Source organism: Notechis scutatus, chromosome 6, assembly GCF_049901735.1.
Source record: "Notechis scutatus isolate UNSWTSFEM ecotype Mainland chromosome 6, rNotScu1.2, whole genome shotgun sequence".
NCBI lineage: Eukaryota > Metazoa > Chordata > Lepidosauria > Squamata > Elapidae > Notechis > Notechis scutatus.
This window is the reverse complement of record NC_142014.1, coordinates 2,847,375-2,862,470: the sequence shown is the minus strand read 5'-3', so window position 1 is coordinate 2,862,470 and position 15,096 is coordinate 2,847,375. Positions and strand designations below refer to the sequence as shown.

Below are 15,096 nucleotides of genomic sequence, written 5' to 3'. Positions count from 1 at the left end.
CCATCTCTATTTATTTATTTATTTATTTATTTATTTTTGTGAATTGCTTACAAGATAATAGGTATAAGTAAAAACGTAGTTATGAGTACATGGATACATATAATATATAAAAGATGGAACAATAGACAGGGACGGTGGTGCACGTGTGTGTTGGTGCGCTGTGTACACGCTCCTTACAGACCTCTTAGGAAAGGGGTGAGGTCAATAGTAGAAAGTCTAAGGTTAAAAATTTTTTTACAAAAAGGGGTTTGGGGAAGAAACCACAGAGTCAGGTGGAGTATTCCAGACATGGACCACTCTGTTACTGAAGTCGTATTTCCTGCAATCAAGTTTGGTGCGGTTTACCTTGAGTTTGTATCTATTGTTTGCTCTTGTGTTGTTATGGCTGAAGCTGAAGTATTCATTGACAGGTAGGACATTGCAATGTATGATTTTATGTACTATACTTAGATCGGACCAAAGGCGGTGTAGTTCTAGGTTTTCTAGATCTAAAATTTCGAGTCTGGTGGCATAAGGTATTCTGCAATGAGTAGAGGAGTGGAGAACTCTTTTTGTGAAATATTTCTGGACTTTCTCAACTGTGTTAATATCAGATACGTCATGTGGGTTCCAGACTGATGAGCTGCATTCGAGTATTGGTCTAGCAAATGTTTTGTATGCTCTAGTTAGTAGTGCCATATTACCAGAGACTAGCACCTAGTCTAGGCCTCTTGGTCATATTCTACAGGGGCTTGTCCCCCACCCCAACCATTGCACCAGACTAACTGAGCCCACTGGCACACTGAAGATGCGGTAAGGTCCAATGCCCGTTCTCTGCGTGATGGGAGTTGTAGTCCAACCTATTAGGAAGGCTCCCAGTTGACCCCACCCAAGTGGCAGTGGGCTTTCAAGCGGTGCCTTGTGACCGAGCCTCCCCCCCCACCTCCTTCTGGCAGGGCCCGGAACTTGCCTGCTGCTCGGTGCCTGGCACCTTCCTTTCCTCCAAGGGGGCAGCAGCGCCTAGGAAGGCTGGGCTGGAGGGAGTAACGGGAGACCGGCAGGTGGGCCACGGGTGGGCCCAGGGGAGACGGCGGGGCCCCGGAGCTCAGCGCCTCCGCCTCCTCGCGAGGAATCCGCCCCCAGCCCTCCAGGAGCAGCGGCGGCGGCGGCGGCTCCCCCGGGGGCAGAGCGGAGGCTTCCCGGGAGCAGCAGCGGCGGAGACCCTTCCTCCGGCCCCACCTTTGCCACGGGGGCTCCACTCTCCCTCCGGGGCTTCTCCGCAGAAGCTCCAACCCAGGCAGGCAGCCCGCCCGGAGACCCCGCCAGGTACCGGCCCCGCTCCCCACCGGACGCCGTCGGCTCCCGCTGCCGCCGGGCAGGACTTGCCAGCAGCCTCCCGGCCACGCGGGGCTGCGCTGGGGCGGGCCGGGGGCGGCCGCCGCGCGGGGAACTTTCCCCAACTCCCAGACCCGCCCCGGCTCGCCAGACTCGGCGGCGGAGGAGCCGCCCGCCCCGCCCGGACGGCCTCGGTCCGCCCCCGGCCGCTGCCAGGAGCCGCCGCCGCCGCCGCCGCCGCCCAGAGGGAGATGCGCTCGGTTGCCAGAGGACGCGCGCGGCCCGACCCTCGCCCGCTGGAAGGTGCGCCGGGCTGCGCGCCTGTCTTGGGGGCTCCGGTTCCAGCTCCGCTCCTGGCGGCCCCTCTCCGCGCACGGTGGGCAGCGCCGGCCGAAGTCGAGTCGGGTAAGCGGGCCGTGGGGATGCGCGGATGCCTGGAGACGGGGTCTCGCTTGCGGGAAATGCGCGCCACTTCGGCCCGAAGCGAGGGAAGGCTTGGGGGCTCTGGCGCGCCTGGGAGCGCCGCTGTCTTGCCGAGGGGACACAGCCACGCGGAATCGAGGGGCGGTGAGGGGGGGCGGCCCTCTCCGGGGGAAACTGAGGCAGCGCCAAGACCGTGGGAATAACTGGGGGAGAAAATCAACCGAGGAGCGGCTGGTCTCCGCTTTGCACGCCTTTTGCCCTTCTGGTTCGGCTCCTGCGGCTTGGTCTGGGGCGACGCTGGCTGGACCGGCAAAGAGGAGGAGGAAGAGGAAGAGGAAGAGGAAGAAGAAGAAGAAGAAGAAGAAGAAGAAGAAGAAGAAGAAGAAGAAGAAGAAGAAGAAGAAGAAGAAGAACCTTCTTGTGGATCACCTTCAAAACGGGGAGTGGGCGAGTGCAGCCCAGAGCCCACCTTCTGCCCACAGAAACCTGCCTCCCTGGGCTTCTTCCCATCCAGCCAAAGCCTCTCAGCAGCAGGTTCATGTCCTGCTGGGTGGATCCCCTGATCCGTTTCTTTAAGACCCAGCCCCTCCAAATGGCCCGAGGTTCCCTTCTGGGGTTGCAGCCACTCACTCAGGCCTTCCCTGTGCCAGGGCTGCCCTCTGGGATGATGCCAGAGGGTCTCCTTACGGGATCGGGCTGATGGGTGAGGGCTGGTGCCCCTCCTCCTTTAGTGTTGAGGAGGATACCTGGTCCTCTCCTCCACAGTGACATCACAATGTAGAGTCCCACTAAGTAGGGAGATGGGAGCCCAGGTGTGCCCTGGCTGGTCCTCAGGACGTTGCCTTCACATCTGAAGTCAAGCTAAACTTCTCCTTATCTGCATCAGCGTTACTGACCGGAAGGGTTTTTCCTGCTCTTTTGGCACCAGCTCCGGAGGACCCACCAGGGCAGGTTCAAATAGCTGGGAAGACCTTCCAATGCCACAGGGGGGAAGGTCCTGATTCGCACCCAACAGGGCTGCTTTTGAGGGCCAAGGCTAAGTGGGTTGGGCAGCTGCGATCCGCTCAGGTGGAATGATTGGAGAGCAGTTTATTTATTTTATTTATTTATTTGATTTGCCAATTGTTTACAAGATAATAAGTACAAGTGTATACATAGTTGTGAATATATGAAATGGGTACATATAAGAAAAATAAAAGAATAAGAGAAACAATAGGACAGGGACGGTAGGCACGTTGGTGCGCTTATGCACAATAAGTTCCCTCAATCTCACACCTAGCTGGGTGGCAGCCTCAGCCAACTCTACCTGAAGAGCAAGGAAGGATGAAAGGGGCTTAAGATTTGGGTGGGCACCGTTGGGAAGAAGGAAAGGGATCTTTGAGGAAGGGGAGGGGGACAAAGCAGCTCCATGCTGAAGATACTAAGAGATGGGGGCATTTTTTTTTTTTAAAAAAAAATGTTGTGTAAAGTCGTGGGATTTATTTCCGAATAAAGGGAAATTACATCAGTCTGGGAAGCTGGATCATGAAGCCCATTTACTAGTGGGATGAGAAAACTGGGATGGGACAGAAATACGGAGGGAGCACTAAGGTTTTTAAAAGCTGTTTTGGTAATATTTCTTTTCAAATGATGCTCGTTCAAGATTACCGGTGGAATACAAAGGCTGTCGCAAAGATTATGAAGGAAAGGACAACTTGGCTACACCAAATTTTCCCCAATCTGAGCTCTTACGCCTTTGTGAGATGGATGGACCCCCTTTTTCTTCCAGGAAGTCACGTTTCCCCATCCATTTTATCCTCTGAACAAACTTGTCAGGAAGAGGAAGAGGGAGAAATCCTCCTTGGGCCAAAGCCACCCAGACAGATCCCACCAGAGAGATCTTGGAGTTGGTCTGCTCCATGCTGGTCTTGCCCTCTTACCACTAGGCCACACTGCCTCTCACTGGAGAGCTGGTCAGGAATTGGGCCCATTGTATCTGGGGAAGGCCCATGCTGGAAAGACTATTGCCATTCGCCATCCATCTTTCCAGCCTTGTTTTTCTTCTTCACGTTATAATATTGCAACATGCGATATGACATTATTGTGCCCCCCTTTCTCAGGAAAGGGAAAGGGGGCAGCCTCCCTACCTGCCCTTCCAAAGCAACGTTTAGTGAAGGGCAGAAAGAGAAACGGGGCCCTCAAGCCAGGGAGGCCACGCATGATGAGGTCGAAGCCCCGTCTTGTGCTTCTTGAACCTGGATCCCACCCTGGCAGCCTCCGCCTGGCTTGCTGGCCCGTCTTCTCTGGAGGCGCCTGCTGTGGCACAGGAGACGCGGCTGAGAAAGCGAAGGCGTTAGAGGTACGTGGAGCCCTTCGTCTTTAAGCGAGACATCCAAAGGGTGCAGCATCTTTGCTTGGACGGTGCCGTCTTGGCTCCACTTGGCAATTCTCAGCGGTTGGCATCTGAAGGGCCCTTGAAGCCACGTGCAGAAGGGAGGATTTAGGCGGATTCATGAAGGCAGGGCTCCCCAAACTGGGCCACTTTAAGACTACGCTGGCTTAATGTGGCCAAGTCTTAAGTCTTAATGTGGCCAAGTCTTAAGTCTTAATGTGGCCAAGTTTGGGGAGCCCTGCATTAGGGCAACGAAGGTTGCATCAGGGCCAGGAGCCTCCACTGCAAAAGTCCCCTTTTTCCCTGCATTTACACCACTTGCTTAACCTAGAAATTGCAGCTCCTGAATCAGCTACATTTCATTAGCAGCAGCCTTTAGTTATGCTGCCCCTCGCCTCATTTTCTTTTTCTTTTTAATATGTGTGTCTCACGTGTGTTGCGCAACCCCTGCCTCCCCAGCTGGCCGGTTTGTGGTTCAGTGTGTGATGTGTAAAAAAAAACATCCTGGAAGCCAGCAGGGCAAAATCCTTCCAAAAGTTGGATGTGGTGCAGAGCAGAGCTTTATATTAGATTACAATTCCAGGGGAGGGTGAGGGGTTCTGGGATCCTCCTGTCAGATAACATCAGATAATCAGAGTTGGAAGGGACCTTGTAGGTCATCTAGTCCAACCCCCCCCACACCCCGCTGTCATCAGGCTGAGGGGTCTTTGATGCCTTTAATGGTCAGTTTTTTTAGCACATCCTTCTTTCTTCAAGAGGTGGACAGGCAACTGGCTGGTTGAATCAGCAAACGTTCTCCCTAGTTTGTTTTCCTTCCTGGTCTCATTTAGCTCTTTGATAACAATAATAAGCCAACCTTGAGTTCTGGCTTCACGCAGGGGCACAGATCAGCCCTGGATTTCCATGGAGAGAAATTACGACAGTCCGCCCAGCCATCACATATGGCAGCAAAAAAAAAAAAAAACCTTTTTAAATACTGTTTGCAGTTCTCTGATTAAAAGAATCTGAATGTAGAGCTAAACATACTATGCAGCAGGTACAATGTGGGGGAATTTATGTTTGAAAGTGTCTCTGCCAGGAAAATGTAGGCTAATCAACCAGGAATATGCATCACAGACATTTCCCCCACTTAACATAAAATTCAGAATGACACCACCCCCCCCCAAAAAAAAAAAAAGAAGAAAAAGAAAAATATGCAGCATTTCCTGGGAGGCCAATCTGCTGTGTGTTTGCGTTCCAGCTTTTCAGGTATTAATCCAACATTTGAAAGTGATCTTAAACTTGTAAACCTCCGTCCAACCTCATTTTATCCTGATTTTGCCTGTTCTGTTACATTGCCAGATGATTACCTCTCTTTCATTTAAATTTTCTGGGCACTCTGATAAATGTTATTTGCATTATTTGTTGAACAATCAAGATGAATTTATTTCCCTAAAAGTGGCAACATTCTTCAGCATTATGTGTAAGCTTTGCCTGCAAATGATTGCCAATAGCTCTTGTTGTTAGGAGATAGTTTTATGTAGTTTGTTTAATTGAACGGACTTTTATTTTATCAACAAAGTTTCTGCCTATTTGTCATATCTGCTTTGCACTGCAACTTTAATCTGCAACCTACGTCTTAAGTTAATTGTTCCTGATTAAGGATGCTTTAGAAAGAAAGGGTAACTCATTGCTAGCTACTTAAAACTTTTGCACTCTGCATTTATGTTCCTATTTTGTTCTCTCTCACTCTCTCTCCCCCTGCCCTCCATTTAACCATCTCTGCCTATCTATCATCTATCCATCTACTGTAAATTATATGGATTAAACTCTCTGTGTGCACAAAATGTTGTGATTTCTTCCTCCCCTAGTTTTAGCAAAAAATCTTGGACAAACTTCTGTCCTTCAGTTATTTTTGTTTTGGTTGGAGATGATTGAAGAATTTTGATCCTTACAAATGACCTGCCTTGCATCTTTTCGGACTCATAGCCAGATTTGAACACAACCATCTTCTGATTTCTCTGCTTTTCTGTCTGTCACAATCCAGTTTATTTATAATTGAAAGGTTTCTGGGTGCATGTTAAACCTCACTTTTTAAGACAAAATACCCGTGGATTTGAAACACAGAATGTAAAACTACAAACTGGTATTGGAGAAACATGCAAAAAGTTACATGGATAAAAGATTTCTACTAATAAAGGAATGTTTAAGGTCAACTAAAATTTAATCTAAACCCCTAATTTGGGTTTAGGAAGAAATCCATTAACATAATTTTTTTGTCCTCAATCTAGTCTCCTGGTGTGTGTGTGTGTGTGTGTGTGACTGCACGTACCTTTTACATTCACTCTAAATTTCTGTGCAGGTAACATTTGGCAGCACCTTTTATCGCTGTTGTTCAGGCATAAGCAGGGAAACAGAGATTGTACCGTGAAACCAGAGTTTGCACTCTCATCTAGGTTTACAGCTCTCTACAGTATGAAAGTTGGGAAGTCCCTGTTCCCAGAACCTGGTTTAGCTTGACAGCGCTCGTGTTTTGTTCCAGTCGGACCGGTTGGCTGGATCGGGTAGATTTAGAGGGATTTAGTTGTGTGGCCTTTCTTTTACATTGCCTACCTGGATGCCCCTTTTTGCCTGGTTTGGCAAGAGGGTTGAAGAAGAGAAACACGGGGTTGGTGGGAAGGGACGTTGGTGATCTTGTCCAAACCCTGCATAGATCCTCAAGACCACCTCAGACAAATGGACATCTCACTTTGGCTGGAAAACCCACCCACCCTGATGGAGCACCCATGACTTCAAAGAGACAGGTTCTTCCACTGCTCAGTGAGATGTTTCTCAACCTTGATCGCGGTAAGATGAGTGACCTTCAACTGCTAAAGCAAAGCTGGCTGGGGAATTCTGGGAGATGAAGTCCACATATCTTAAAATAGTCAAGGGTGAGAACTACTGGTGAGTGGCTCTCGGAGAGAGGAAAAGTTGAACTTGGATCTCCCTCTGTAACTGCTTCCTCCCACTGCTTCCTGTCCTGTCCTGGACCGTTATGGAGAAGGAACCCACCCCATCTTCCATGTGGCAGCTCTTCCACCTCCAAAGACTTCCCCTCAGCCCCTTCTTCTTTAGCCAAAGCATGGCTGGTTCCTTTAGTCATTCTTCACAGGACTTGGCCTCCAGAGGTCTGGCCATCCTTGTCATTCAAAGCAGCAACCTTTCTTCACTCTCGGCGCATCTTCTGTTTCCAAAAATGGATCCACCTCCTTTCAATTCCCAATCTTCCCTCAACTCGCCTGCCATTCTGGATGACATTTTGGTATTTCTGGACCCAGAGCTGTGCAGTAATTGAGCCACACAATTCTGCTTTTTAGTGCTGCTGCTCTAGAAACTTTTCCTTCATGGATTTGACGCTTTCCACCTGCATGAAGTCTTTCTTTGCATCAACTAGCGTGCTGAGCAAAGCACGTTTTGCTACTCTGAAAAACGTTCAACGCCTCTTCGGCAAAATGCATCTCTTCCAATGCACTAAGGGAGCATCCTCAAATAAGCTCCCTTGCTGTGGGTGTTTGGCAGGTAAATTCCCCTTCAAGAAATCTGAGTTTCAAATGCTGAATTCCACAGCTGAAGAGGCATCGTTTCTGTCCAAATGCAAGCCTGCATTTCTAGGGTTTAAAATCACAAGCAGTGGAACGGTTTCCAAGTCTCTTGGTAAATACAGGCACATGATTTCAGGAAGCAGCTGTTTTGCCAAAACTGACCAGGATTTTAGAAGATTTATTTATCATTTGCTGAGGATGGAGGCGAATGGAGGGGTTGTGATTTATTCCAAAGAGGGGGAATTGTTGGATTTCCCTGGATATTTTAAGCCCATTCGTCTGTTTTTGTTTCAGACTCTGCAAACTGTGTAGTGATTGCATCAAGGGAAGAAAAGGGAAGGGAAGGAAAAAAAGGGGAGGGGGCTGTTGCTGGAAGGACATAAGCAGTATGGTTTCACTCTGTCCCTGAATAACATTCCTCAGCTATTACCACAAACTCGTGCTGATAAATGTATATAAATGAATGGAGAAGAGGCCACTCTGTGGAATGGAAAGGTTTCGCGCTTTTCACTCTTTTACCCTCCCACATATCTTGCTTTTCGTTTGAATCCATCGACGGCGGATGGCAAGAGGCGGTGGGGGGAAAAGCAACATCCAATTCGGATGAGTGGGATTTCAGGGAATCTCCCTGGGTTTCCCTGGCGCTGCAGGGAAATTGGTTGGTCGCTGCTCTTCCATTGCTTTTAGCTTCCAGTCCGCAGCCCTGGCCTTCTCCGCCGGCCTTCCATGCAAGCCAGGAATAAGCTCTTATCCCCCTGAACCTTTTCAGGACCAGCCTGAGCCCACTGGGGGCTGCTGCCACCTGCCGTAAGGAGCCCACAGCAACTCTGGAGGGAGTGAAGAAATAGTGTGTATTCCCTTGAAACTGAGCTCAAATTCCTGGTGAATTCAGGACTTGCGGCTTTCTTTGAAAAATTTTCTCCCTATTCCCCAATGTGGCCTACAACATTGGGATTTCCTCTTGGTCTTCCATCCAAGGCTGTGCCAGTCAAGCCTTCTTTAGCTTGCTGAGGTCATCCCAGCTCAAGTTTGCCACCTTCTGTGGAGTAATCTGCTCCTTTGAAAGGCAGGGGTGGGGTGGAAGCTGAGCTTTTATCCGCTTGAAAGCACAAGCTGTGTTTTTGCGATGACACATCCGCACGTGGGAAGCGTGGCTGGTCTTGCCAAGGAGAGAACATTCTTTCTTTTCCTCATGTCACATGTTCTCTACAATGGGACCGGTCCGAATTCAGGCTGCATCTGATGGGATCGCTCGTGAGCTTGCCAAACTCGTTCGCTTGTTTTAATTCAGGGTCAGGTTTTTTTGAAGCACTCTGATAAGACTTTTAATTTTAGTTTTCCTGGCTTTTCAGTCCTTCTTGGTCACCCCTTTCCCCAAATGCAAAGAATTTGCTAAGCAAACAAGAGAAAGCCGAGTTCTGGGTTAAGAAGGTAGAGGGAACCATTGGGAAGAGGATGATGATGGATGGTGAGGATGTCATAAGCAGGTGTCTTTCTCATCTGGACCAAGTAACTATACTCAGAGCGAAACTTGTTGGATCTGTTTTGATTCAGTTTGATTTCTCTCAAAAAAACACCCCAAGAAAATCAGAACCATTCGTGTCTCTGCGAGCGGACTTTCATCTCCCGGATAATAGCACATGGGAGAGAAGGAATGAAGGACCAGGAAAAGGGAGGAAAGTAGAAAAGAAAAGCTGCCAGAATAATCAGCTGCAATGCTGCCTGTGGCTTTGAGAGGGAACAAGGAATGGTCTGTGGGAGCTTTTTGGCATGTGAACAATGAACAATGAAAATAGCTTTGTTAACACTCTTCCTAGGATTAATATGCCTGTTTTATGTTATCCCCCATCCGTTCTGCCAGGAAAGGTTCACAAAACCTTTGCTGAAATCTTTATCTGCCAGGGCCTCCTGTTGCTTAGAGGCTGTCATCATTACTGCTCTTGTGACTATTGTAATAAAGTGAAATAAAGAATAATAAAGGTTCCCCTGGAAACCCAAAGGAGGTTGCTGAAAAGTTAATTCCAAACAGAACAGCGTTATTGTCTGCTCACATTGATAAAATTTAAACAGCCATCCTAAATTTACCTCTTGCAAATTGGAATATATATATGTGTGTGTGGGTGTACGTTGCCTCACTTTTGAACAATTTTCATGCACGTTTCCCAGAGTTGGTTGCAGAACAGTTTGCTCATTTATGGAGGACTTATAATGTAGAACTTTGTGTTCAGTTTGGGATGAACTGAATTTTCAGCAATTTTACAGCGTATTCGTACAAATCCTCACCATGACTCATAATTAGGCATGTAACACGTACCTTCAAATGAATTTGAGTGTATTGCATTTTTAAAATAATAATAACGTGCTGTGTGAAAAAGATAAACTTCTTAAGTTGAGGTTGTTTTTTTTTTAACTGATTTAATTTATGTGGTTTCCCATCTTGTATAAGCAACTCTGGGTGGCTCTTGCAGTTCAAAACATCAATATGATAGTGTGTGTGTGTGTGTGTGTGTGTGTGTGTGTGTGTATGGCCTTCAGCTTTGTTCGGGTATTTTCCACGTCATAGTAGTGGTGCTTTTAAAGTTGTAGCAACGTTTCAGCAGAATCTCATCTGCCATCATCAGGCTTTTGTATAGTGTTAGTCTGTGTTAGACTAACACTATACAGAAGCCTGATGATGGCAGATGAGATTCTGCTGAAACGTATATATATATGGATATATATGGATGGCAACCATCAAGAATCAAACTCCTATTTAAATAAATAAATAAATAAATATATATATATATATATATATATATATATATATATATATATATATATATATATATATATGTTTTCAAGTTTTCAGGGTACTTACATGTATGGTGTTCGCTTGGTTCGGTATTTTCCCACGTCATTGTAGTTGTTCTTTTAAAGTTGTAGCAACGTTTCAGCAGAATCTCATCTGCCATCATCAGGCTTCTGTATTGTGTCCGTCTGTGAGTCAGACTTTTACAGTGGTTTCAGATTTAAATTTGGGGCAGCCTATTGCTGTGCCAGAATGGTTTTTTCTTCATCCTGATTGGTATATATACTGATTGATATATATATATATATAAATAGGAGTTTGATTCTTGATGGTTGCCATCCATGCAGTTATCCCAGCCATACTCTGCTATTGTCTTCTAATGGGAGCGTTGTTGTTGTTTTTTGTTTTTTTGCTCATTTGTTTCCTTTCCTAGTCAGTAGCCTTAAAATCCCCAGGTAGTTCCCTAATGCAATACTAACCTGGACTGGCAGTGCTTAATTTCTAAGGTGTGCAAAACTTTGTGAGGTCTGACAGTGCTGACCTTCCACCCCCCTCCCCACTCTTCAAATCCCAGTTCAGTTTCACTGGAAAAGTTCTGTGGTGGGAACTGGCAGTTCTGGCTGGATTGGAAAAGGGCCCCACTGCACGAGAAGGTCAGGATGTCTCACTTGCAGGTTTGATGTCTCCTGGAAGGACACCAGGCCCTTTGGGCGAAGCTGGAACAGCTTGTTCTCAGGTTGGGACGGTTTGACCACAAAATGTTTGGCACCACTTCAGCATGGCTCGAATCTGACCTCCCCACACAGCCGGCCAGAGAGACACGCCTGAAAGAAGAGCAAAGAATGGAGGCAACCAGGAGGTGACGGTGGCGCTCAAGACAACTCAAGAGCGGCTGTGGGCCAGAGGGAGCAGCCATCGAAATTGTTGAATAGACAGTGCATGGCTACAACAGGTTCCAGAGACACAACAAACAAACGGGGCTTCTGCTCTTGCACTTGTGGTGACCTGCAGACAACGATCAGTGTACACTTCAGGACTTCATGGCAGTGCGACAGAACACAATTAACGTTGCTGGTTTCTGGGCAAGATCTGTGGAATTTGTCCATATTTTGAGCTTGCATTTTATATTTTGAATTGTATGCCACATAGTAATGTCTTATTTTTTTTTTTTAAACAAGTTTTATTAATTTTTAAAACACACAAATTATCATTATTCATTACATGTTTAAACCTTTTTCCATTGTAAATTTAACAAGTCAGATAAATTATGATTCTGTTTTAAACCATTTCCATATAACATACCAAAACCTCTTATTCAATTTCTCTTTACTTCTCTTTACTCTTATTCAATATCATTATTATTATTTCATCTGTTTCTTTCTGACTTAGTTACCATTATTCTCATTCTATATTTCTACAAGTTTTTACTAATTCTCCCCCAAAAAGACATATACACACAACACACAAAACATAAAAAAATCTTTTTGGAAAGTAACTTGGACCCAGGTGTCTCTCTCTTCATGGACTTCAATTATATTCATGCTCATTTTACATATCATTACTTATTTTATTTACCATTCTATATTAACTTCTCCACATATTTCACACTTCTTAATTCTACCTTAATTAATCATCTTAGTTTGAATCATTATATTTGTATCTTTTGTCCATTTTTATCATCCCTTTGTCTTATTCCTTATAAAAAAAAGAAAATCAGTTTCTCCTGAAATCATTAATCAGAGTATGATGCCTTTCTATCTCCCCCTAAGTTAATCAAATTAATCTTTAAAATAATATCTAATACCCAATCAGATTTTGCTTGGTACATTCTATCTAACTAATACATCCAACACAATTAAGTGCATAATTAGACAATAAATCCAAATATTAAAAGAAATACTATAATAAAAATTTTATAATAACATCAATACCATAATTTTATTAAACTCTTTAATTAAAACAATATTCTAAACCTCTCCTATTATTAAGTTTTAAAGCCAATCATTTTTAAACATTTAAACATTTTAATCTCTTATCAACTCTTAAACCATTGCAATACTACCATCTCATCTTATGTACCTTGCAAAATCCTTTTTTTTTAAAAAAATTATACTTTATCCATTATCCATAAAAATTCCTTTTTTCATTTAATTTCAAAACATTGTAGCTTTTCTCCACCTTTTCCCTTTCTTTCTTCTCCCAACAAACCTTTCTACCCCCCTTCTTCTAGCCTCTGCCTTACCGGCTTCCCTTCTCTGTCTATTCCTTTTCCCCTTTGTTTACTATCATCATATTGGTTTTGCACTTTATTTTTCCCTTTCTTAAATGTTTTTTTAGATCTTAAGTCCTTAAGTCCTTTAGTTTTCTTCTTTTCTCTTCTTTTCTTTTCTTTCTCTCTTCCTTCTTTCTGGATCAGATTCTGAGATTCATTAAAGATGGCTCCTTCCTTTCTTTCTTGTTCCTCTGCTGTCTTCATCTGTTGTAATGTTTGTTGATAATTAGTAAGCGCCATTTCTAAGAAAAGGAAAGCTTCTTCCACACCATCTTTACCATTTTTTTGCTTGTTCATATTCTTTTCTTAGTTCCTCAACAGAAAGAGCCATTATAAATCTTTTCTTTTCTTTTCTCCTTCTTTCTTCTTACAACAACCAGAATATTCAAAAGAAAATAAAAAAGATAAAACAATCCCAAAGTTATCAATCAGTCCAAACCAAGGCAGAGTTCTCACTTTCTCCTTCTGGGGTAATATCAATCAAAAAGAAAGAAAGTCCAAATCTGTTTAAAATCTTATTACAATATATTCTAGTCTTCAAATCCTTAAGGCATCTGCTCCAACAAAGTCTTAGCATACAAATATTTTCTTTTAATCTCTCTTCCCACTCATCGCTTAAAACCAATTTCCACCTAAAAAATAGGTTTCTTAATATCCAGTTATTTATTCCGTAGGAAAAGAGGAAAGCTATCCTTTCAGCACCTTCAAACAGCCGCTTTTTTCCTCTTCTGGCAGGTATTATTCAGAAAGTCATACTTTTCAGGAATTTTATTAAGTATGTCTTAGAGTCCTAGGAGCCAAGAAAAACTTTCTCCTCTCAATCACTTTCTCCACTTCCTCCTGCGCATTCTTACCCGGCTGCCAGCTTCTTTGTGGCGGCCATTACAGACCGCCGCTGCACCGTCCTGGGAAAAGGGGTTCTGCCGGGCAGGGAGGGGGTCTGCAACACCCCCAGTCCCTTCTCTGGATCCCCTACCTTCAGCTGCCCCTGCAGGGCAGCCTAGCTCCGCACCCGTGTGGGTCGGAGCCCCAAAAACGGCTAGCGGCAGGGATCGCGCAGCTTCGCAAATCCCTGCCGCCGCGAAGCCGACAAACCGGAAGTCAGTAATGTCTTATTTTAATTGTGATGCTTCTGACACAAATAAACGGTTAATCCCCAGCTCCATTATGCCACGTCCTTCATGATAATCCTAGAACGGTTTCTGGAGGACTGTTTTTCTCAACCCTTTATGTGCAATTAGTGTAGAGACTCCTTGGATGGCATATATATTAGATCAATAAATAAACTTGGGACTTGCTTCAGTTTGACCTTTGGAGGGACTAGACCGGCACCTGTTTTTCTAAATTGTGCCTCGGTCGCTTGTTTTGTAATGATAGGCCAGCTTACAACCCCACCAGGAAGCAACAATTTGCTGACTGTGGAAGCCCACTCGCTCTGCTTCACAAGCTTAACCTAGTTAACGGAGCTTGGGGAGTTGCTTTTCAGATGGCTTTGTTAAGATGGTTAGACTAGATGGGAAGGGAGGGAGGGAGAGAAGGAAGGAAGGAAGGAAGGAAGGAAGGAAAGGAAAGGAAAGGAAAGGAAAGGAAAGGAAAGGAAAGGAAAGGAAAGGAAAGGAAAGGAAAGGAAAGGAAAGGAAAGGAAAGAAGGAAAGGAAAGAAGTTATGAATACATAATATTTACAATTATAAATATTAAAAGGGATGAGGATTTAACATGATAAATCATGAAGGTTGGGATGAATAAGCAACAGATGTGGGAAAAGATCAGAGAGGAAGGAAAGATTAATAACCCATTTCAAAATATGCTCAATCTTGGAACTCAGGTTTTGCTGTTGGAGAACAGGAATCCTGGATCGGTACAGAAGAGATTGAGGGTTGATCATTTGGCAAAACCTTTCTGAATTCCATTAGATTGTCGGGATGAAGAAGCCTTAGGGATAAAATCTTTAAACTTCGATCCATATTTTCTGAGATTTGGGGGTTTTTTTCCCTCTTGGTGGGGGATTGTACATTTGTGGGCTTTTGTGTTTTCGAAGTATTTTGACCAAGATCTTGGCTCAAGAGACAAAAAAATAACGAAAAAAAAAATGTTTTAAACTGTGTATTCCTATGCGATGGATTCATACACAATGGCCCCTCTCTCTGCTCCCTCTGCACTTAAGCATGCAGATTATGAAGCTCTGGGTGGAATTGTGGGTGGAGACATCTGAAAGCAATCTGGAAATAGGCAGATTCTTTAAAACCAGGATTTTGGGGGGCCAAGAGGGATTCAGAAAGGCAGGCTGGCCAGCCCTCAATCGGTTCCCCTGCATGCATTGGAAAGATTTAAATCTTTTCCACGCTTCTGTTACCCTTCAGTTTA

The 15,096-nt window shown here is 44.9% G+C and overlaps 1 protein-coding gene across 1 annotated transcript in view; it reads left to right on the top strand.

Moving 5' to 3' along the window:
- The first annotated feature begins 1,525 nt into the window (after positions 1-1,525).
- SEMA3D (semaphorin 3D) overlaps positions 1,526-15,096 on the top strand; it is a 116,198-nt gene continuing 102,627 nt past the window's right edge. Inside the window, exon 1 of the mRNA XM_087969183.1 lies at positions 1,526-1,719. The gene's annotated coding sequence lies outside the window, so the exon portion shown is untranslated. The remainder of the gene's footprint in view (positions 1,720-15,096) is intronic.